General features: G+C 36.1%; 1 long non-coding RNA gene across 2 annotated transcripts in view; it reads left to right on the forward strand.

Moving 5' to 3' along the window:
• Window positions 1-640: 640 nt before the first annotated feature.
• The window catches only part of LOC122239628, a 174,041-nt gene continuing 152,130 nt past the window's right edge, over window positions 641-22,551 (forward strand). For both annotated transcript variants that reach the window (XR_006218897.1, XR_006218898.1), the window contains exon 1: window positions 641-719. This is a non-coding gene — a long non-coding RNA (uncharacterized LOC122239628). The remainder of the gene's footprint in view (window positions 720-22,551) is intronic.

The following is a 22,551-nucleotide window of genomic DNA, read 5'->3' on the forward strand; positions in this document are numbered from 1 at the left end:
AGTCAAGGAAATCTGGAGAAGGAGGGAATGAAGTTGTAATAGAGTCTAAGAAGACTAAAGTTAATCCCATAAATTATAATCCCATAATTATATAATTATATAATCCCATAATTATATAGTTTGCCTTGGCAAGGACGAGAGAGTGTACAAAAATGCAAACCAAGAAACAGACTAAACTATAGAGAACAAACTGATGGTTACCAGAGGGGAGGTTGGTGGGGGGATGGATTAAATAACTAATGAGAATTAAGGAGTGCACTTGTGATGAACACCAGGTGTTGAATGTAAGTGTTGAATCATTATATTATACACTTGAAGCTAATATTATACTATATGTTAACTAGAATTTAAATAAAAACTTTAAATGTTATTAAATAAAAGCTGATTTGGTAGTCAAAAAAATTTTTTTAAATGCAGACATTTTGAGGTGGGTGAAAGGGAAGCCTGCAAAATTCAGTAACTGGGAAGTACAATTGTTTGAGGTGATGGCCAACCCCTAACTCGTTGCAAGCAGACAGAAAGGATTGGAAGTGAAACCAAACAAAGTTTAAGTAAAGAGATCTGGTTGTTAAAGTAACCAAAAATGAGGGAAGGAGCAGATGAGAACAAGAGAATATGTTCTCATATAAAACATTATTTCCAGGTATGTCCGTGAAGGTGTTCCCCGCTCATCTGAATTGGTGGATTCAGTAAAGTAGACTGCCCTGCCTCCACTGTGGGTGAGTATCATCCAATCTGCTTAGGGCCTGAATGGAACAAAAAGAAGGGGAAAGGATGATTTGTTCCCATTCTGCCTGCCTGCTTGATCTGGAACATCAGTCCAGATGGCCATTGGCTCCTCTGTTGAACTGGCATTATACCACCAGCTTTCCCAAATCTCCAGCTTGCTCATTGGCAGATCATGACTTCTCAGGCTCATCTGTCTGTCATCTATCTATCTATCTATCTATCTATTATTACCTTTCTCTTTGGAGAACACTAATACACTGCCTCTACCAGAATATTTATAGTGTGTGTGTGTGTGTGTGTGTGTGTGTGTGTGTGTGTGTACAGATACATATAAACACATATGCACATATTTTTTCTACGTATAAATATTTAATATTAATTCCTGGTTCCTGTTTATTTTTTCATAAATGTGATTACATTTGAAAAAATTTTTTTCAACTTATTATTTTGTGATCTAAGATACCATGTGATCTTTTTTGAGGTATACAGCATGACCCTAGAATCACTCAAACAGGAGTTATTATCCCCATTCTACCAGTGAAGAAAACTGCTTTTCTCACATGAATCTTCATCTTCTAAATTCTCACCCAGAGCATTTTCTATGGCAATCATCACATTATATTTGTTTTTCTATTCAGACAAAGGTTTAATTTTTTTTCAAAGGAGTAAAATATGGAAGAGATGTACTCTTTTCAGTGTTCAAGTTTTTGTAAACAGGATTAATATCTAACATTTATACATTGATTTACTGTTCACAGGGAATCTTGATAAAATCTTAGTGTCCACTACGTGCTCCTTGGAATTCCAAGACAATCTTGTATTGCATGAACATGACCATTATCTCACCTTCCAGCTTCCTCAAGCTGTGAGGAACGCTGCAGACTGGCAAAAAGTCAGACTGTAGAGGAATTACTGGAGAGAAAATAAACCTCTCTTTGATGGTATTAATTATTTAGTTGAAACTTGCAGACTGGATATTCAGGAAGCTTTTGACGTATCCCACATTACAGTGAAGCACTGAAGAGAAAGTAGCAACATAGAAATGTTCTTGTTGCCTGAGGCATGTTTTAATTTGGGGCTCAATGACTCAGCCCTACATGGGCAGCCAAAATACACACTTTTCTTTTGGAAGTTGGCATATAAAGACTTTGGGGTTAACATCTCTGAAGGGCTTAAGTACCATTCGCCAGAGTAAGCTTGTTGTTTTATTCCATTTAGAATTGTGTATAGGTAGAGAAAGATAAATTTTTATTAAATTCTGACATGGTTTTTTTTCTCATTTTATATGCAAGAGGATATGTCATTGGTTGGGGAGAAGTAAAAACGGCATTCTTACAGAATGGATGTTAAAGTCACTAACCCAGGGTTTTCATTCTGGCCTCTTTCAGCAGGACCAGTATCAAGGGACAGTTTCTGTTGAGTCTCACGTGAAATTTATATTTTACCAAGTTGTTTAAGGTCTGAAAAATGGTGGGGCTAAGCACCTAAGTGCTTTCTGGAGGTTCAGGGGGCCCATTTTTTGAAGCTGGTTCTTCTCCCATAGCTATGTCTCAGGCATATAATTTAAGAAGGCTGCCATATTATTTTGGAGGTTAAGCTGAGTGCTTCCTTGGTAATTGAGGTCACCTTCATGTGGGTAGTAGCTAGTCTGAGATAATTTCTGTGTTTTTTTTTAATCTTTTCTTTTTCTCTGAAGATATCTTCAGAGATGGTAGTGGAAAAGTCAGAACAATATGGTCTTTTAGCTGGTGGTAGATTCACAAATGTTGAGTTATTAAATTCCTTGTACTATATGTGTTGCATATAATCTTTCATATATAGAAGTAACTTATTTTAAAGCCTTAATTTTAAGTGCATTTTTAAAAAGTTTTTTAAAAGTGATGTGAATCTCAGAAGTAAGAACCTTCTTTCCATTCCCTTTGCTTTTCTCTGATTGTGGCACTTAAGAGAAGAGATGCAAAATCAAACACTCCCTAAAATCTTTTCAAAGGCCAAAGATATGGACCAGAATGCTTGGTTGTGGCCAATTGACTATATTTTATAACTTAGAATCAAATGGGAATTTTATATAATTCTAAATATTTTTTGTTTGGTTGTTTTTGTTGTTTTTTTTGTTTTGTTTTGTTTTGGTTTTGCATTTTCCCTGTTTTGTTGCAGGATTTTTTACAAGCTTACTTTTCAAATGCTGCAGAGCTGTGGTGCTGCAGAAACTGGATATTAAGCATAGGGAGACCTAACTTTTAAACTGAACTTGGTTAAAATCAGATGGGAAGACATTTGGGTCCTCCTCCCTGCCTCTCTTGTCTGCTCTGATGTTATCTCGTTAAATGAAAATACCCTTCTCAAAATGACATTTTGCCCAATGGCATTCCTATTGTTTCTTTTAGGAGTGAGGAGACAAGAGAATGGCCATGGAAAGTAACTAAAACTGGAAAAGGAGAGAATAAAGATGTGTGACAAGAGATAAGGGCAAGACCAAAGCGTAGTATGCCTTTGGCCTAGTGTTTGGAGGGTATACCAATGGTCTATCAGAGAATGAGATTAGTTCTCTCTTAGGAAATCCTCAAAACAGAGTGACTGGCATCTCTTTAAAGTCACAGTTGTTGACTCAGACAAACGCTTGGTAATGCCATGCAACTCTACCATGTTGTCTGTACCAACTCACTGTCCCACTCTCTACAATGGTGCCCTTCTTGATTCTTTTCAAAATTATGTACCCTTTCCCTACTCCTTCCTCATTCCTGGCGGATGGCCTCAGCTCATACATTACATGAAAAATTGAAGGTATCAAATGGAAACTTTGTCAGCTTACTGCCTCCAAACCAACAGATTGCCCACATCTGTGCACATCATCTCTTCCCTTTTTCCTATTTCGTCAATTGAGTGTCACTCCTTCTCCCTGAATCCATTTGTTCCCCTGGTGCTTTGGTTCTGACCCCTTCTGAACTCCTCAGGAACTTGGCCTCACTCTTCCTTCTCTCTTTTGTATTGATACTTTTGATGGCCACTTTTAAAATGTTCAGTTCTCACAGACAAACCTTCCTTTGAGCGCAAATCTTTCTCCTAGTAGCGCCTCAGTAATCTTCCCTTCACAGACTCTAAAAGAGACAGATGAACATATTTTCTCTCATTTTCTTATTTTATACTCATTGCCCAACCCACCCTTCTATCAGTCCACCAAAGCAGTGCTTTCAGTAGGCCCCTGATGGCTTCCATACTCCTCAAAAGTCTAGTTTAAAGAATTCCTCATTGTACCTCTTTTGTCCAGGGTATTTGACACTGCTGATTGCTCTTTCCTTTCTGAAACTCTCTCTTCTCTTCTCTTGACTTTCATGACCCCACATTGTCCTAGATTCCCTTCTTTATTTCATAACCCCCCGACCTTTGTAGTTTTCTTTGCAGGCCTGTCCTCCTCTACCTAGGCATCAAATGCTGGAGTGCCTCAAAGATGGTACTTGTCTGCCTTCTTGTCTCATTCAATCCAGTCTCCTTAGCGATGTTCTCCATGGTTCGAAACACCTTCATTAGGGGCGCCTGGGTGGCTCAGTCGGTTAAGCGTCCGACTTCGACCCAGGTCATGATCTCGCGGTCTGTGAGTTCGAGCCCCGCGTCGGGCTCTGTGCTGACCGCTCAGAGCCTGGAGCCTGTTTCAGATTCTGTGTCTCCCTCTCTCTCTGACCCTCTCCTGTTCATGCTCTGTCTCTCTCTGTCTCAAAAAAAATAAATAAACATTTAAAAAAATTTTAAAAAAAGAAACACCTTCATTATATTAAGTTCCCATGTTGCTCTCTAATATCTCTTACTGAATGTCATATAAGTACCTCAAATACAAATTACCTAATATAGATGTCATGATTTTCCTCCACCCCAAATCTTAGTGTTCTTTATATTAGTGACTCTACCATCTATCCCAGTAAAAATCAGAAATCTGGAGGGACTTTATATTATTTCTCTCTCCCTCATCAGCTATAATCAACCAACCTAATACTAAAACGTGTCAAGTCTAATCTCCCAAATAACTCCAAATCCATTTCACTTGGTTCCTTCTACTGCCTACCTAGTCCTGAACTTATCATCTCTTGCTGGGACTATTGCAAGAGCCAAACTGGTATTTAATTTTTCATTCTGACAACCCTCTCCATCACGATTCATTCTGAATTATAACAGATGTGATCTTTTCAGAACAGAAATCATAATTGTGTTGCATACCTTACCTACAGAAAACATCTCATGAACTGCCCATTGGTCTTTTTTAAAAATGTTTATTTATTTATTTTGAGAGAGAAGAGCACAAGCAGGGAAGGGGCAGAGAGAGAGGGATAGAGAGAATCACAAACAGGCTTCGTACACCTAGCGTGGAGCCCAATGTAAGCCTCCATCTCACAAACCGTGACTGAGCTGAAATCGAGAGTCAGATGCTTAACTGAGCCACCCAGGTGCGCTCCAACAACTGCTCACTGATCTTAAGAACCTAACTCCTTAGCAAAGGTCAAAATGGTCTGATGATATAGCAAATGGCTATTTCTCATCTTGTGCCAGTTTTTTGTTTTTGGTTTGGTTTTGGTTTTTGGTTTTGGTTTTTTTGAGAGAGAGTGTATGTGAGCAGAGGAGGAGCAGAGGGAGAGGGGAAGAGAGAGTCTTAAGTAGGCTCCATGCCCAGTGCAAAGCATACTGCCAGGCTCAATCTCATGAACTGTGAGATCATGACCTGAGCCAAAATCAAGAGTCTTGATGCTTAACTGACTGAATCACTCAGGTGTACCTGCCAATTTTAGTTCATATCTCTTTTCTCCAACCTGATTGGTCTTTCTCAGGTCTTCAGTGAACCATATTCCCTCCTCCCACAGAACCTTAACATATTTTACTTAAACCTTCCTCCATCAGTTCCCACCTCATCATTTCTTATTCATCCACAGATCTCAGAGCCTTTAGTCACCTATCTAGACCAGGGTCTACAGTCTAGACCAGGGTCCATGTATTTCATCCCCATAGAGAATAATGTTCTTTCTTCTAAATAATTTTAAGTTGCAATTATTTATTTATTAAAAATATTTTTAAAATAAACCCCTCTCTTTCTCCTGTAAGCTCCATGAAAGCATGGAGCTCACAATTTTTTTGCTCACAACTGTGTCCCCACCACTTAGTCAAGTTCATAGTATATAGGAGGATTTAATATTTGTTTTTAATAAATAAAACTCTGAATAAGATGGTGATATGATGGGACAGGGACTAGGGAAGAGACCAGAGAAGATAAAGTACTACTGAACTATTATGCCTTTGTGAAAGTTTTCTGGGTTAGGCTGAGATCATTGGTCTCTGTATTATGCTGAAAATTTAAGCATCTGTAACTTCCAAGGCAATAAGTAATACAGCACTGGTCACTTTCTCATGCAGTTTCCCGATTGAATCTATGGTTGCCTATTCCCAGAATTCAGAGACTTCATCCTGGATTATAGGATTTTCTTTTATTATTTTTTATTATTTTTTGAAGTTTTAATTTAAATTATAGTTAACTATAGTTAATTTAGTGAGTAGAATTTAGTTATTCATCACTTACATATAACACCCAGTGCTCATCATAATATGCTAAGTGGTCTGCTAAGGGCCAGTTGCAACTTAAAAAAAAAAAAAAAAGTCTCACCAAGCCTGGCCTCTATGTGACTAATTACACCAGAAGGGAGCAGACTCATGGATGAAAGGACATGAAGCACAGTGGGAAGGAAAGGAAAATCTATGAGGCAAAATGATGCTTAATGCCCATCACCCATTTAGCCCATTCCCCCCAACCTCCCCTTCAGCAACCTTGTTTGTTCTCTATAGTTAAGAGTCTCTTATGGTTTGCCGCCTTCTCTTTTTTTTTCCATTGTTCTATATCCATCTGTTTTGTTTCTTAAGCCCCACATATGAGTGAAATCATATGGTATTTGTCTTTTTCTGACCGACTCATTTCGCTTAGCTTAATATACTCTAGTGCCATCCACATCATTGCAAATGGCAATATTTTATTTTTTTTGATGGCTAGGTAATATTCCATTGTACATATATACCACATCTCTTTTATCCATTCATCAGTTGATGGATGTTTGGGCTTTTTCCATAATTTGGCTATTGTGGATAGTGCTGCTATAAACATTGAGGTACATGTGCCCCTTCAAATCAGCATTTGTGTATCCTTTGGGTAAATACATAGTAGTGTAATTGCTGGATCATAGGGTAGTTCTATTTTTAACTTTTTGAGGAACCTCCATACTGTTTTCCAGAGTGGATGTACCAGTTTGCATTCCCACCAAAAGTGTAAGGGGGATCCCCTTTCTCTGCATCCTCACCAACATCTGTTGTTTCCTGTGTAAATTTTAGCCATTCTGACAGGTGTGACGTGATATCTCATCATGGTTTTGATTTGTATTTCCCTGATGATTGTACGATTTTTTTGAAACTTGAGTTAATGTACAGTACTAAGAAGAAGACCTCCACTTCATGCTCCTAATCTTTGTTCATTTTGCCTCATAGATTTTCCTTTCCTTCCCACTGTGCTTCATGCCCTTTCATCCATGAGTCTGCTCCCTTATGGTATAGTCAGTCATGCAGAGACCAGGCTTGGTGAGGCTTTTTTTTTTTTTTTTAGCTGCAACTGGCCCTCTCTACAGACCACTTAGTGTCAAACTCGGTGTTTGGAATGGGGACAAGGAAAATACAATTTTTTTAAAAAGCAATGTTATATATTTTTCTATACAGATTTATATTTATGTATTACCCTGTATGTGTAAAGTTCTGTAAATGTGCTCTGTTGCTCTTTCCTGTGAATTATTTGTTTGTACATTAAGCAGGGCTCTACCACTTACACCCTACCTTGCAGTAAATAGAAATAATGATATATATCTTTAAAAACTTTTCATTTTCTACAACAGACTTAAGTTTCCCTGAAGTCAAAAAACATCTTTTAAACAAAATTCTTGGTTTTAAGCTTTGTATTCAGTAGTACTGTGTGTAGTATATACCATTACATTGTGTAACCAAAGAGAGGCTTGGAGGGATGACTTCATAAAGGGAGTCAGTAGAGAACCCAGAAATACTGCCTTCTACAAATTAGCTCATCCTCTCCCCTGTTCACTTTTAAGTGGAAGAGATGCCTATAAACTTCTGAAAGCCTGTTAATGTATAATTCATGAAAGGGGCCCAAAAAGTTGTTTGGTGCATCCTTTTGAGTCTGAAGGTACATGCATGTCCTTACATCTAACAAATAAAGCAGTGAATAGAAATCCTGTCAACAAGCATACAGAGACATGCCATTATCAATTTGAGGATTCATTTTTCCTGAAAGATTACAAATATGTCTAAAACTACTGATCCAATAATGCATCAAATATATACTTTCATTTGAACCCAAGTTCAAATATTCAAAATGATTGCAAAGTAATGTAGAACATAAAAAGGTCTCATCTTACTTAACTATTGTGTATATTTATGCATTGACATGAAATAATTATAAATAAAAGTTCTATACATAAGTAAAATCTTTTAGTTATGTAATTAAATTTGTAAACTTCTTCAAAACTCTAAAATTTTAAAAATTGGGCAAAAAGAAGTTGCTTTCTACATTATTTTCTTCCTTCTGCTAATTTGGCTTATGTTTTCCTATAGATCCATGAGGTATGAACTTAGGTTGTTGAGATCTCCTTTTTTCTTTTCTTCTTTTTTTTTGAAGTGTGCCCATTTATCAGTATAAACTTCCCTCTTAAAACTGATTTTGCTATAGCTCATAAATTTTGGTATTTTGTTTCCATTTTCATTTGATTTGACACTTTTTGATTTCCCTTTAATTTCGTCTTTGACAATTTGGTTGTTCAGGAGTATGTTGTTTCATTTCCACATGCTTGAGAATTTTCTGGTTTTCTTCTTGTTATTGATCTCTAGTTTCATACCTTTGTGTTCAGAAGAGATTCTTGATATTATTTCAGTCTTCTTAAATTTGTTAAGACTGGTTTTATGACCTCATTTATGATCTATCCTGGAGAACATTCCATTTGTACTTGAGAAGAATATGGATTCTGCTGACATTGGGTGGAATGCTCTATATACATCTGTGAAGCCGATTTGGTTTAAATATCGTTCAGATCCAACATTTTCTTCCTGATTTTCTGCCTCGATAATCTATCCATTGTTGAAAGTATTGAAGTCTCCTACCATTACTGTATTGTTGTTTATTACTCCCTTTAGATCTGTTAGTACTTAATATATTTAGGAACTCTGATGTTGGGTACATATGTATTTACAATTACTATGTGTATATATCCTCTTGATGAATTGATCACTTTGTATTTATATATGATCTTTCTTTGTCTCTTGTTACAGTTTTTGACTTATAGTCTATTTTGTCTGGTATGAATTATAGCTACCCCTGTTCTCTTTTGGTTTCCATTTACAGCTTGGAGATGTGAGATGTACAGCTGGAGTGGCTAGCTGCAGGTGAGCCCAGTGGTACAGGCCACTGAGAGGACACAGGGCTGGATCCAGGTCCATAAAGCAATTGCAGGGGTCCTGGCTGTTGATGTGCACTACTGTGGCTGCATAGTCTCACCATGAGCACATGCACAGCAGTGGAGGCTGGTGACAGGAGTCAAGATGGGAGTTTGCAGGTGCACAGCTGGCGAGGCTAGCTGAGTATGCACATGGTGGTGGGGGTCAGCTGCAGGAGTCTAGGCTGCATCCTTACATTTATGGCTGGTTGCTGGTGCAGATCCCAGGCTCCAGTGGGGTTATAGAGGAGGGCGGCAGGGTAGGGCTCAGGTGGATGGCATCTGGGAACATAAAAACCTGTGGAACCAAAGTCAGTGAAATCTACAGGGGGTCTGCATTGGCTGTACTGGCTGTTGGTTTCTCTAATAGCAAAAGCTGCTGGAGTCTTTGGCAGATCCAGCGACTGGGAACCATGACTCTTCCCACGGTGTACCATGGAAATTCCTACTAGCTGGGGCATTCCCTCTTGGCACTGAAGAAGTGCTGGACTATGGGGGATAGAATGATGCCCAAGTAAGCTTTCCCTTTTCTTTTTGTACGGTTATTCTGTTTTTTATCGATGTTGTTGTTCAAGTATGTTTCCAGAGTTTCCTAAGTGAACTCCTGAGTCTCCCAAAACTGTTTTTGTTCATGGATAGCTGTCTAATTGTTGATCTTTGTCAGGGGGCAGGTGGTGGAGAATGGAAGCTGGAATCTCCTACTCTACCGTCTTGGCAACATCACTTTGACTGAAGTTTGAATATTGAGCCAGACATGTGTTCCTGGAATAGATCTCAAATTTTTCTTTTAATTGCTGGATTCTATTTCCTAAAATTTTGTGAAAAAAAATGTTTGATTATGTTCATGAGAGATACTGGATTACGGTCTCCTTTGTATTGTATTGTCTTTGCTTTTGGTATGAGGGTAATGATAGCTTCATAAAATTGGTTAGGAACTCTTATGCTCTTCTACTTTCTGAAAAAGCTGTGTAGAATTGGAGTTGAAACCATTTACTTTTTAAAATGTTAGTAGAATTTGCCAGCCAAAACATCTGGGCCCAGGTGATTTCTTTTTTTGGAAGGATTTTAGCTACCGATTAAATAACTGTAGGACTACACAGATTATCTATTTCAACCTGAAATCATTTTGAATTTAGCTTTTGAAATTTTTGTGGAATTGATCCAATTCATTTACATTTCAAATTTATGTATGTGGAATATTTCTTAATAACTTTTTACCCTTTTAATGTCTGTGACAAGTGTAGTGATACCTCATTTCATTCCTGACAGTGGAGATATTTGGGTCTTCTCTCCCTTTTATTTTCCCTTTGTCAGTCTTGCAAAAGAACCAGAGTTTGGTTTGAGTGATTCTTTCTAATGTTTTTATATTTTCCATTTCATAATCTCTGGCCTTATATTTATTCTTCCTGTCTTTCTGCTTACTGTGAATTTATTTTGCTCTTCTTTTTTTCTATCCTTAAACAAGAAACAGATATCTTATATGATCTGCAGGACTTTTTTTTTTGCATTTTAGAATTGTTAAAAAAGAATTTTTTTAATATAATTTATTGTCAACACCCAGTGCTCATCCCAGCAAGTGCCCTCCTCAACACCCATCACCCACTTTCCCCTCTCCCCATCTCCCATCAACCTTCAGTTTGCTCTCAGTATTTAATACTGTTCTCAGTATTGTCTTACAGTTTGCCTCCCTCCCTCTCTGTAACTTTTTTCCCCCTTCCACTCCCCCATGGTCTTCTCTTAAGTTTCTCAAGATCGACATATGAGTGAAAACATATGGCATCTGTCTTTCTATGACTGACTTATTTCACATAGCATAATACCCTCCAGTTCCATTCACATTGCTGCAAATGGCAGGATTTCATTATTTCTCATTGCCAAGTAGTATTCCATTGTATATAAAAACCATATCTTCTTTATCCATTTGTCAGTTGATAGACATTTAGGCTCTTTCCATAATTTGGCTATTGTTGAAAGTGCTGCTATAAACATTGGGGTACATATGCCCCTCTGCATCAGCACTCCTGTATCCCTTGGGTAAATTCCTAGCAGTGCTATTGCTGGGTCATAGGGTAGTTCTATTTTTAATTTCTTGAGGAACCTCCACACTGTTTTCCAGAGCAGCCTCACCAATTTGCATTTCCACCAACAGTGCAAGAGTGTTCTCATTTCTCCACATCCTCACCAGCATCTGTAGTCTTCTGATTTGTTCATTTTACCTAATCTGACAGGTGTGAGGTGGTATCTTAGTGTGGTTTTGATTTGTATTTCCCTGATGAGTGATGTTGAGCATCTTTTCATGTGTCTGTTGGCCATCTGGATGTCTTCTTTAGAAAAATGTCTATCCATGTCTTCTTCCCATTTCTTTACTGGATTATTTGTTTTTTGGCTGTTGAGTTTGTTAAGTTATTTATAGGTTTTGGATACTAACCCTTTACCTGGTATGTCATTTGCAAATATCTTTTACCATTCCATCAGTTGCCTTTTAGTTTTGATTGTTTCCTTTGCAGTGCAGAAGCTTTTTATCTTGATGAGGTCCCAATAGTTCATTTTTGCTTTTAATTCCCTTACCTTTGGAGATGTGTCGAATAAAAAGAATTTTTGATTGAGACTTTATGTAGCTGGAAATGCAAAAATATATTCTCTATCTGGTCCTTTATAGAAAATGTTTACCAAACCCTGGCTTTGGTCATTAATTTGAAATGTTTCCCTTTTCTTTTCTAATATAAGTATTTAAGGCTATAATTTTTCCTCTCAGTATTGAGTTAGCAGCACTTCATAGATTTTTATATGCTGGATGTTCATTTTCACTGATTTCAATACATATTAGAATTTCTCTTGAGACTGCCTCTTTTACCCAGGGATTATTTAGATATATGTAGCTTAAATTACAAGAGAGGGGAGATTTTTCTTGTCATTGTTTTGTTATTTCTATTTTATTATAGTCAGAGAAAATACTTACATGTGATTTCTATGCTTTTAAATTATTTAATTTAATGACTTGGGACCCAGTCTTGATGAATGCTCCATGTGTAACTTAATGAATGCACCATGTGCACTGACATTGTACAGAATATTCTCTAAGTGTCTTTTAGACCCAGTTGGTAGATGATATTCAGGTTTTTATATCTTTTGATTTTCTGTCTACTAGTTCTATTGATAATTGAGAGAGAGTATTCAAGTCCCCAATTATGATGGATTTTTAATTTCTGCTTTCAGTTACATCACTTTTTATGTATTTTGCATAAATATGTGTATTTTATGTATTTTGAATATCTTTATCTGGTACATGATCATTTAGGATTATTTTGTCTTCTTGGTGAATTTACAAGTTTAACCCTGATAATTTTCTTTGCCCTGAAGTCCATTAATCTGATATTAATAAAGCCACTGAAGCTTTCTTTTGATTAGTATTTACATAGTAAGTTTTTTCTAATGCTTTCCTTTTAACCTATCTATAGCATTATATTTAAAAATGAATTTCATGATTGACAAGACTCTGTCCCACAGTCTTTGGGTATTTTTGTTCTGGGTTTTTATTTTCTTCAAGTTTTTATTTAAATTCCAGTTAATTAACATACAGTGTAATGTTAGTTTCAGGTATAAAATTTAGTGATTCATTCCTTACGTACAACATGTAGTACTCATCACAACAAGTGCCGTCCCTAATCCCCATCGCCCATTTAACCCATAACCTCACCCAACACTCCTCCAATAACCCTCAGTTTATTCTCTAGTTTAGGAGTATGTTTCTTGGTTTGCCTCTCTCTCTTTTTTTTCCTCCTATGTTCATTTGTTTTTCTTTTTTTTTCCTCTTTTTAAACTTTTATTTAAATTCTAGTTAGTTAATATACAATGCAATATTAGTTTTAGGAGTAGAATTTAATGATTCATTACTTACATACAATACCCAATGCTCATCACAAGTGCTAGCCTTATTACCCATCACCCATCTAGCCCATTCACCCACATACCTCCCCTCATGAGCCCTCAGTTTGTTCTCTTATTTTTAAGAGTCTCTTGCAGCTTCTCTCTCTCTCTTCCCATATGTTCATCTGTTTTGTTTCTTAAATTCCACATATGAGCGGAATCATATGGTATCTGTCTTTCTCGGATTTGATTTTGTTTCTTAAATCCTACATACGAGTGAAATAAAAAGCTGCATAGTGAAGGAAACCATCAGCAAAACTAAAAGGCAGCCTACGGAAAGGGAGAAGGTATTTGCAAATGACATATCTGATAAAGGGTTAATATCCATAACCTTTGAAAATCCCAATGTTGTGGGAGTAGAATGCAACGCCTTTTGTAGTGCTTGCCTGTGGTAGGTCTGGTATGGTCGTGTGTGTGTGTGTGTGTGTGTGTGTGTGTGTGTGTGTGTGTGAAGGAAAGAAAGAAATTCCTCACTTATAAGGTCATCCACTGAGTCTCAAGGTCCCAGCCAATCTGACTTCTTTTTCCCACTGTCAAAGTCTTCTGATAGTTATTTTATTACTTTTCCCTAAGGTGTTAGTTTTAATTTGTGGGATAAATACGGTGCATTGTGGTTATTATATCTTGTCTAACACTGGATATCCTGCCTGTTTTATTTCCATATAAGTCAAATTTTCCTGTTCTCTCACATGTTTAATATTTTTTATGTTGATACTAATGATAATGATAGATATACTGTAGAAACTGAATCTGGTTACTTTCCCCTTAAGATTAATTCTTATTCTACCAGACAATTAACTTAGCTAGGTTCAAACTTCAAACTCAGGCTTCCCTGTTTATAGCAGCAATTGAAATCTCTGTTCACTTCTTTTTGCTTCAAGTCACTGGCTTTCAGCAGACCCTGGTGTCTCCTCTGCAATTGCAGTTTAGTCATTAGCTGAGGATTTGGGTGACTTTTATATTTTACATGCAGAAGTTTCCACCTATGTGACTCCTTCCTTTCATGATGGTCAGCCTCCTAATTTTTATCTGTTCTACCAATCTCAAATGCTGTCCTCAGACATATGAAGCTTGCAAACCTGCAGTTTTCTGATGCCCTGAGTAGTTTTCTGATGCCTCAAGCCATTGGGAAATTGAGAAATAAGTCAGACAAAAAGCTTTAAATTTATAAGTCTAACCAGGTTCTTATCTTTCTTGTCTCTTAAAGAAAGACTCCTCTCCAGTTTCTGCCTGCTTTTGATCACTACCCAGTGCCTTTGTATAGTAGGGTGACTTTACATATGTGTCCTAGATTTTATATCTGATATCTCTGTTTCTACTGTATCTACTGGGGGTTTAGTGTTCTTGTTGGCTTCCTGTTCTACTCTTTTATCAATGCATACCCAAACTTTTCTGTGTTAGTAAAATGAGATAGTATATAAGAGAAGTATAATGGCTTGATACTCAAAATGTAATACATAGACAAGGAGCATTAACATCATCTAGGAACTTTTTAGAAATGCAGAATACCAGGTTTTATACATCCATTGAATCAGAATGTACATTTTAACAAGATTCTCTAGATGATTCTTATATACAATAAAGTCCAAGAAACGCTAAATACAGGCTGTCTAGAGAAGAGCTTCTTAAACAATCTCTGGATGTTTTCAAGTTTTTGGGTTTTTTATTGTTCATATTCATTGTAGACCCATACAACTGCAACATATAATAAAAATGTATTACTATAAAAATAAAATAACATGATATAAAATCCTGATTTTTATTAGATTCAGCACACATAGAATTACATTTTCAAATAATCAGAACATATATAAATTATAAAAAATGAAAATAATTATAAAAGCTGTATGTGTTCATTGAAAGAGTATATTTTAGATTATTAATATTCACATACAACATAAATATCTTCTGTTGACTTTATAATTCAATATTCTTCCTTGCCAATTATTTTTGTGGGAATTTATTTGTAATGGTATGTATGAAAATTCCACTTAGGTTTTGATGGTTTTATTGCTTCATTTAGCCAGTATATCCCTGCAAATAATACACTGTGGTTTTCTCACTTAATCATCAGATATGTTTACAAAACCTATTAAATATAACTGGATGAACTCTTTCTGTCTTTATTTCTTCAGAATCATTTCCATTTTTATTATTTTTTTGGTAACTTTTCCACTTTAGGAAAAGGATATTTTTTATTTGACAGAGTCCACTGAAGGTTGTTTGCCATGTATAAATTATGTTTTAAAATAAATAATTAAGGGGCGCCTGGGTGGCTCAGTCGGTTAAGCGTCCAACTTCAGCTCAGGTCACAATCTCACGTTCCGTGAGTTCGAGCCCCGCGTCAGGCTCTGGGCTGATGGCTCAGAGCCTGGAGCCTGCTTCCGGTTCTGTGTCTCCCTCTCTCTCTGCCCTCCCCCGTTCATGCTCTGTCTCTCTCTGTCTCAAAATAAATAAATGTTAAAAAAATTAAAATAAAATAAAATAAAATAAATAATTAAAAACTCACTTCCTTAATTTAGTCAGTAGTTCTAAACACTAAATTTAGAAAAAAATGTGATTGATCAAAAATTTATATAATGTAAAAATATTTTTGTAAACATAAATATTTATATTTTTGCAGATTCTTATATCTTTTGAATTAAAGATGACAGGCTAACTTAAGACATTCTGTCTCACAACACTGTCTTATGAGGCATGTAGTATGCAGCTTATACCATATGTAATTTCGTACCATGAATTCGACACCTGAACTAGTCTAGGTGATAGTCAAAAAGTCATATCCACTGATCATGTTCTTGTATGTCACAGTAATGTCAAATTACTATAAAAATGGCTAAATGCTTATACTCAGTCATGTAACTTATCTTTTTGCTTATCTGTTACAGAGTGGCCTTTATCAATTCACAGACCACACTTTAGGCAGCACTGGTCTAGACCACTAACATTAAAGACTGTATTACCCAGAGCACCAAAGAAGTGCATTTTCATTTTAAAATCTATTTATTTCATGCAATGATGCCTAATAATAAATGAGGCAATGTCGCTTTGGCAACTCTGTGATTTATGTCCTATATATAGCCAACTATAGTCTACTTGAGAAATGTCAGGTTCTTAAGTACCCCAAAAGTTCTCACACATACAGATTTGGATTTGCACATTAAATTTAGATCAAAAGCTTCCTCTTCCTGATTTCTTCATCTACTCTACCCAGGTTCTTTACCAAAACCTCACATAGCATGGTTCTACAGTGCTCTCTGTCCTGCCAACAAATTTGCCTATACTTCTGGCTTCTTCAATTTTTTATTTCTTTGCACTACAGAAACTAGACAACCCCTTTCCATTGTACCTTGTTAACACTTTGTCTTAAACAGATACGTGTATTTGCATTTTGACTATACCTCTTTGATGAGGCTGTTTTTTCTTAATGTTTTTATTTATGGGTTCATTTCTATACACTGATACTTTATTCAACACTTCATTATAATAACTACCAACATCATTACAAGATTAATTAATTTTAGGCCCCAACAACTTTAGAGCATAGTCTGGTAAACTTTGGAAGATAGTTCCATTGAATGAGGGGCCTGGTGAGTGGAAAAATGGCAGTAGTATATGTGTTTGGCAGGGAGAATCCTAAATGTTTACCACCTAAAAAGCCACTTGAAGACAGTAACTCACTGCTGCCTAACTACCAGCACATTCACTGGGAAATTCAATTTCCTTTTCCACTGGGGTGTTGTCTGCTGGTTTTTTCTAAGCCTTCAAAAATCTTTGACTTGACAAAATGACAAAACATTTCATGCACCATTCAAAACTCTGGAGCCGTACCACGTACCTTGGAGAAATGGTAACAACCTGTTTCCCTACACCTTGTCACCTGGATTCCAAAGCTGCAGTATCTGTATTCCCAGTTTCAGTGAATACCTAGTCAAAGAGATCGTCACCTTCTGTAATGATTTAAGGTTTGTATTAGGAGGATGAGTCCAAAAAGAAATAAGTATAACAGTATGAAAAAGTATAGATTAGAAGTAGAAACATTATGGTAGTTAAGGTCTACATAGAAAGTAATGGAGGCCAGAATTAATGTAGCAGAACAAGAGAGGACAGAACAATTTTCAGGGATATTACAGAGATTGATTGGATATGAGATGATAGGGAATACGGGATTTTCAGAAAGAGAAGAATGTGGGAAAATGAGTAAATAAGTACAGTTTTAAGTAAATGAAGTTTGAAGTGCCAGTGGGATTCAAGTGGCAGTCATAAATTCAGGGATCTGTACAATAAAAATACCCCCAGAGATTTGAAATGATGGCAAGCACAAGCATTTAGATAAAATTATGGGTAAATTGTTGTAAAAACAGCAATTCCAAGTAATGACTAAATTATGAGTCAGGAAATAAATGCATGTTTGTTTTCATGCCCAAAGGACATGAACTACACAAAATATAGTTTTAAGAAAGTCCTACAGTGAAGTGTATATGATAAAAACATTGAAGTATAATATATAAAAATCTATAAAATTATAAAGATATTAAAACTGTAAGACTAAGAGAGCAAAGAAGTCTAATAGGTGAAAGTTTAAGCAGATATTTCATACAAAATGAAATATAGTTAGTGAACATTTGAAATTAATTTTGGCAAAAGTTAAAATCGTAAGTTAATAAAATTTCCATATCTAATGCTCTTTATTTTAACAAATTAGCAAAAATTTTTTAAAAATATTGTTGATTTCTCCAAGTTCAGAATATATAACAATACAGACCCAGTTATTCTAGTATAATTTAAAGCAATTTCAAAAATATATATCCAGACTTAAAAATGTCTATATCTGGGATTACACTTCTAGACCTATCCTATGGAAACAATTACAAGCAACGAAGATATAAGCATAAAGGTTCCTTATAACCTTAATTATAATTTCAAAAAGTTGGGGAACTAAATGCCCAATAATATGTCCCCACTAGTTTCTAATCCTTTTTATAGTAAAGAACATTTTTTACCCTTTATTTTGAGTTTTGGAGCATATTAGGTACACATTATTGCATAAATAAATTATGAAGACATTAAAATAACATAGATGAATTTTGTGGAGAAATGCTTGTAGTGTTGCTAAAATGGGCAAATGAAATAATGCATAGGTAGTAATTATGTATAATATATACAAATGAGAAATCCACTAACATTTCATGTAGTTATTTGATACTTTCGTAATTAGCAATAGTAACCATGCATTTCTTTGTTTCTGTTTTCCAAAGTTACGTCCATGTTGCATATACAAGCACATTTTTTTTGCTGAAGGGTAATCTATTTTATATCATCATTTATCCACCATGGAAGCTAAGAGGTATGCTTCTCAGCATTCCCTTAAGAGACAAACAGCATAAGGAGTGCAGTTAACTGCCAGCCTCTAGCTGCAGTGCCATTAGTGCCCCACTGTTTGAGAGAAGTCATGCTTTCCTCAGGCCGTCCCAGCAATGACTGGGCACACTTCATATTTTAGGGCCTGTTTGTGCTCTGATGAAGACCTACTCAATGGGCAATCTTTGTGCCAATACTTCCTAGTGGGTAATCCAAGACTTTCTCAGAGTTGCACTATACTTTGAGACTCTTCAACCAAATCTCCCTTCCTTTCGCTTTGCTGTTCACAGATTTGAGATGTGCATCATGATCTTAGGAATTTTCTACTGTTCTATTCCCTTGCATCTTTATGTGTAACAAATGTTTCCACCAAACCAACAAATCTGTCCACATGTTGATGGCAGTTGGGTTAATTCCTCCTTTTGACTGTTAGGAATAAATAAAACTGCTATAAATATTTGTGTACTGATGTTCTGTTGTTATTTTGCTTCCTTCCTTCCTTCCTTCCTTCCTTCCTTCCTTCCTTCCTTCCTTCCTTCCTTTGACATGCTTTTATTTCACTTGGATAACTATCTAAAGTGAAATTGCTGGGTCACAGAGTATGTATGTGCTGACTTTTATTAAAAATTGCCCAAGGGGCACCTGGGTGGCTCAGTCAGTTGAGCATCCGACTTCTGCTCAGGTCATGATCTCATGGTTCATAAGTTTGAGCCCCACACCAGGCTCGCTGTGTCAGTGCAGAACCCACTTCAGATCCTCTATCCCCTACCCCCTCTCTGCCCCTCCTCAGCTCTCTCTCTCTCAAAAAAAAAAGCCCATTTTTTTTCAAAGTGGCTGTACCCTTTTCTAATCCCACCAGCAATGTACTAGACTTTTTCATTGTCCTACACCCCCAATGAAACAAGATATTGTCATTTTTTAAAACTGTTTTCGTGGTTCTGCATAGGTTTCTCATTGTGGCTTTAATTTACATTTCCATGATGACTAATTATCTTTTCATGTGCTTAATGACCATTTATCCATTTTCCTTTGTGAATTCTCCATTAAAATTTCAGGCCCACATTTTTTATGGACTGTTTGTCAATTCATTACTGTTTAAGAATTTTTATAAATTTTAGAAAATAGTTCTCTCCTGAAGATATGAGTATTGTGAATATTTTACTATTTTGTCGTTTTCCTTTTCATTTTATTAATGGTGTCTTTTAAAAAGAAAGTTTTAGACTGAAGTGCAATTTATAGTTTTTTTCTTCATGGTTTGTTTGTTTTGTTCTACAACAATCTTCTATTTTTTCCCAAGAATTCTTATAGCCATAGCCTTTTTATGTAGCTCTGTGATCCATTTCAGATAAATTTTTATGCAGTTTGAGGAAAGCATTGAGGTTAATTTTTTAAACATAGATCACCAGTTCAAAATATTTTGTGGAAAAAATAAATACATTCCCCATGGATTTACATGAATGTGCACATTTTCCATTCCATTGACCATGTATATGTAGGTTTATTTCTGGACAATCTATTCTGTTTTGTCGATTTATATGTCTACTCTTACACTGATACCACATTGTATTGACTATTATAGTTTTATGGTAAGTCTTAAGTGAACTTTGCTTTTCTTTTTAAAATTATTTTGGTTGTTCCAGTCAATTTTAATTTCTAAATCATGAAAATATGTGCATTAAACTATATTAAACTGTATTTCCCCTTAATTCTTTGAATGTATTTGCCTTTCATTCCTTGAACATATTTATTTATAATAGTTGTTTTAAAGTCTTTGTTTGATTAATCCAACATCTGGGTCACTAGAGTCAGTTTCATTGATTGCCTTTTATTTTCTTGACTGTAAATCAGTTTTCAATTTATTTTATTTTATTTGTTTAATTTTTATTTTTGAGAGAGAGAGAAAGAGAGACATAGATCAAGTGGGGGAGGGGCAGAGAGAGAGGGAAACACAGAATCTGAAGCAGGCCCCAGGCTCTGAGCTTCAGCACAGAGACTGACAAGGGGCTCGAACCCAGGAACGGTGAGATCATGACTTGAGCCAAAGTAGAAGCTTAACTGACTGAGCCACTCAGGCGCCTCACAGTTTTCAATTCCTTAAATGTCTACTAATTTTTTACTTTGTAAGTGACATTGTAAATGATACATTTCAGAAGTTATGGAATCTGTTATCTTCTCCTAGAAAGTGTTGATTAGTGTTCTAGTACACTGTTCAGTTTCCAGATGAGCACTTTGAACTTGTGTATGCTGTATCTTATATTTTGCTATTGGAGCTTCTGAGAAGCTCACTCCTTTTCCCAAGCCCTTCTAACTTAATAGGATTCAACATTTAAACTCTGTCTCCCCTGTATGTCTGGCCAGGACATGGTTTAGCCTTTATTAGGGCAGATGTAGAGTACGTATTGTTTTGTTTTCCATTATTCTTGATGTTGCTGCTTAAGGTGGGCATTTTCTGATGTCTCAACTGAATGCCCATCATTTAAAAATAATGTTTACAAGTTTTCTACACTTGCTGGGTTCAATTCCACAGCAGCTACATTCTGGCAAGCCCAGTGTCGTCTTGCCCTGCCCATGCAGAATCCACTGCATTGCTGAGAACCCAACAGGAAACACTTTGTCCAGTTGCTTTATCTCCAATGTCTTTTTTTAAATTTTATTAATGTGTATTTATTTTTGAGATAGAGAAAGACAGAGTGTGAGCGAGGGAGGGGCAGAGAGAGAGGGAGACACAGAATCTGAAGCAGGCTCCAGGCTCTCAGCTGTCAGCACAGAGCCTGAGGTGAGGCTCAAACTCACAAAATGCTAGATCATGACCTGAGCCAAAGTCAAACACTTAACCCACTAAGCCACCCAGGAGCACCTCCAGTGTCTTTCCCATATATTCCAGGGACTTGAGCCTCCAGAAAGTCTGGACATCTGACTCTTCAACTCAGCCTGACTGCCATGCTATAGTTGGACTCTGGCTCATTGTGCTGTGGTCAGAATATTACACCCAGGCAGGTCATTGTCTAATTATAGATCTCACCTTCAGTTTCTCAGCCCTTAAGTAGTACATTCTTTTACTGCCTGTTGTACAGTGCCTGAATATAGTTGTTTTATATATATATTTATATATATATATATACACACACACACACACACATATATATATATATACACACACATATATATATTCAATTTTTTGATTATTTATAAGAAAAGGACTAGAGGAGAGTAGTAGAGTTTTTTTATTTATGGCTGAAAAAGCTAGTTTAGGCTTGAGGATGAGATCAATTCATATTTCTAGGTCAGTACTATTTAATAGAACTTTTTGAATGATGAAAATGTTTTATACCTGTGCTGCCCAATAAAGGAGCTACTAGTTGCCTGCATTTATTGAGCACTTAGAACATGGCCAGTGTAACTGAAGAACTGAATTTTTAAGTGTTATTTAAGTTTAAATAGTCACATGAGGCTAGTGACTACTATATTGGACAATACATTTCTAAGTAAGAGGCATAGAAGTACTTAACCTGCACCAGAACAACTCCTAATTTGAATATCTCATCTTGATATTGTTACTTGAGTCAGTTCTCTGGCTAGGTTTGCTTATTTTATTACATACAATTTATTTGGTTATCAGATAATTGCTCTCCCCAGTCACCATGACACATTCTTTCTCTGATATGTGTTTTTCTGATATTTCTGTGTCTTCATTGCATCTAGCATCACACTGGGCTTACTCTCACTCTTCTTACCTTTCCTGACCAAGCCTGTTTCCTTGACTTTGATTCAGAGTTTTGCTCTAAAAAAGGCTTAGTCTTAGCATTAGGTCTCTAATAATAGTAACTGTGTTCCAATCATTTTTAAAAATATTCTGTGCCTCATTATGACTATATGTTTTTCTATTTTGACTTCTAGATTGAACTGGATATTCACACTTAGGAGAGGCGAGAGTTTAGATAAACATTGGGATTACTTGAATTTATTAAGAAACATAGATAATCAGACCAAAATCTAGGTTTTCTTCATATTGGCCTAA

Source organism: Panthera tigris, chromosome B3, assembly GCF_018350195.1.
Source record: "Panthera tigris isolate Pti1 chromosome B3, P.tigris_Pti1_mat1.1, whole genome shotgun sequence".
NCBI lineage: Eukaryota > Metazoa > Chordata > Mammalia > Carnivora > Felidae > Panthera > Panthera tigris.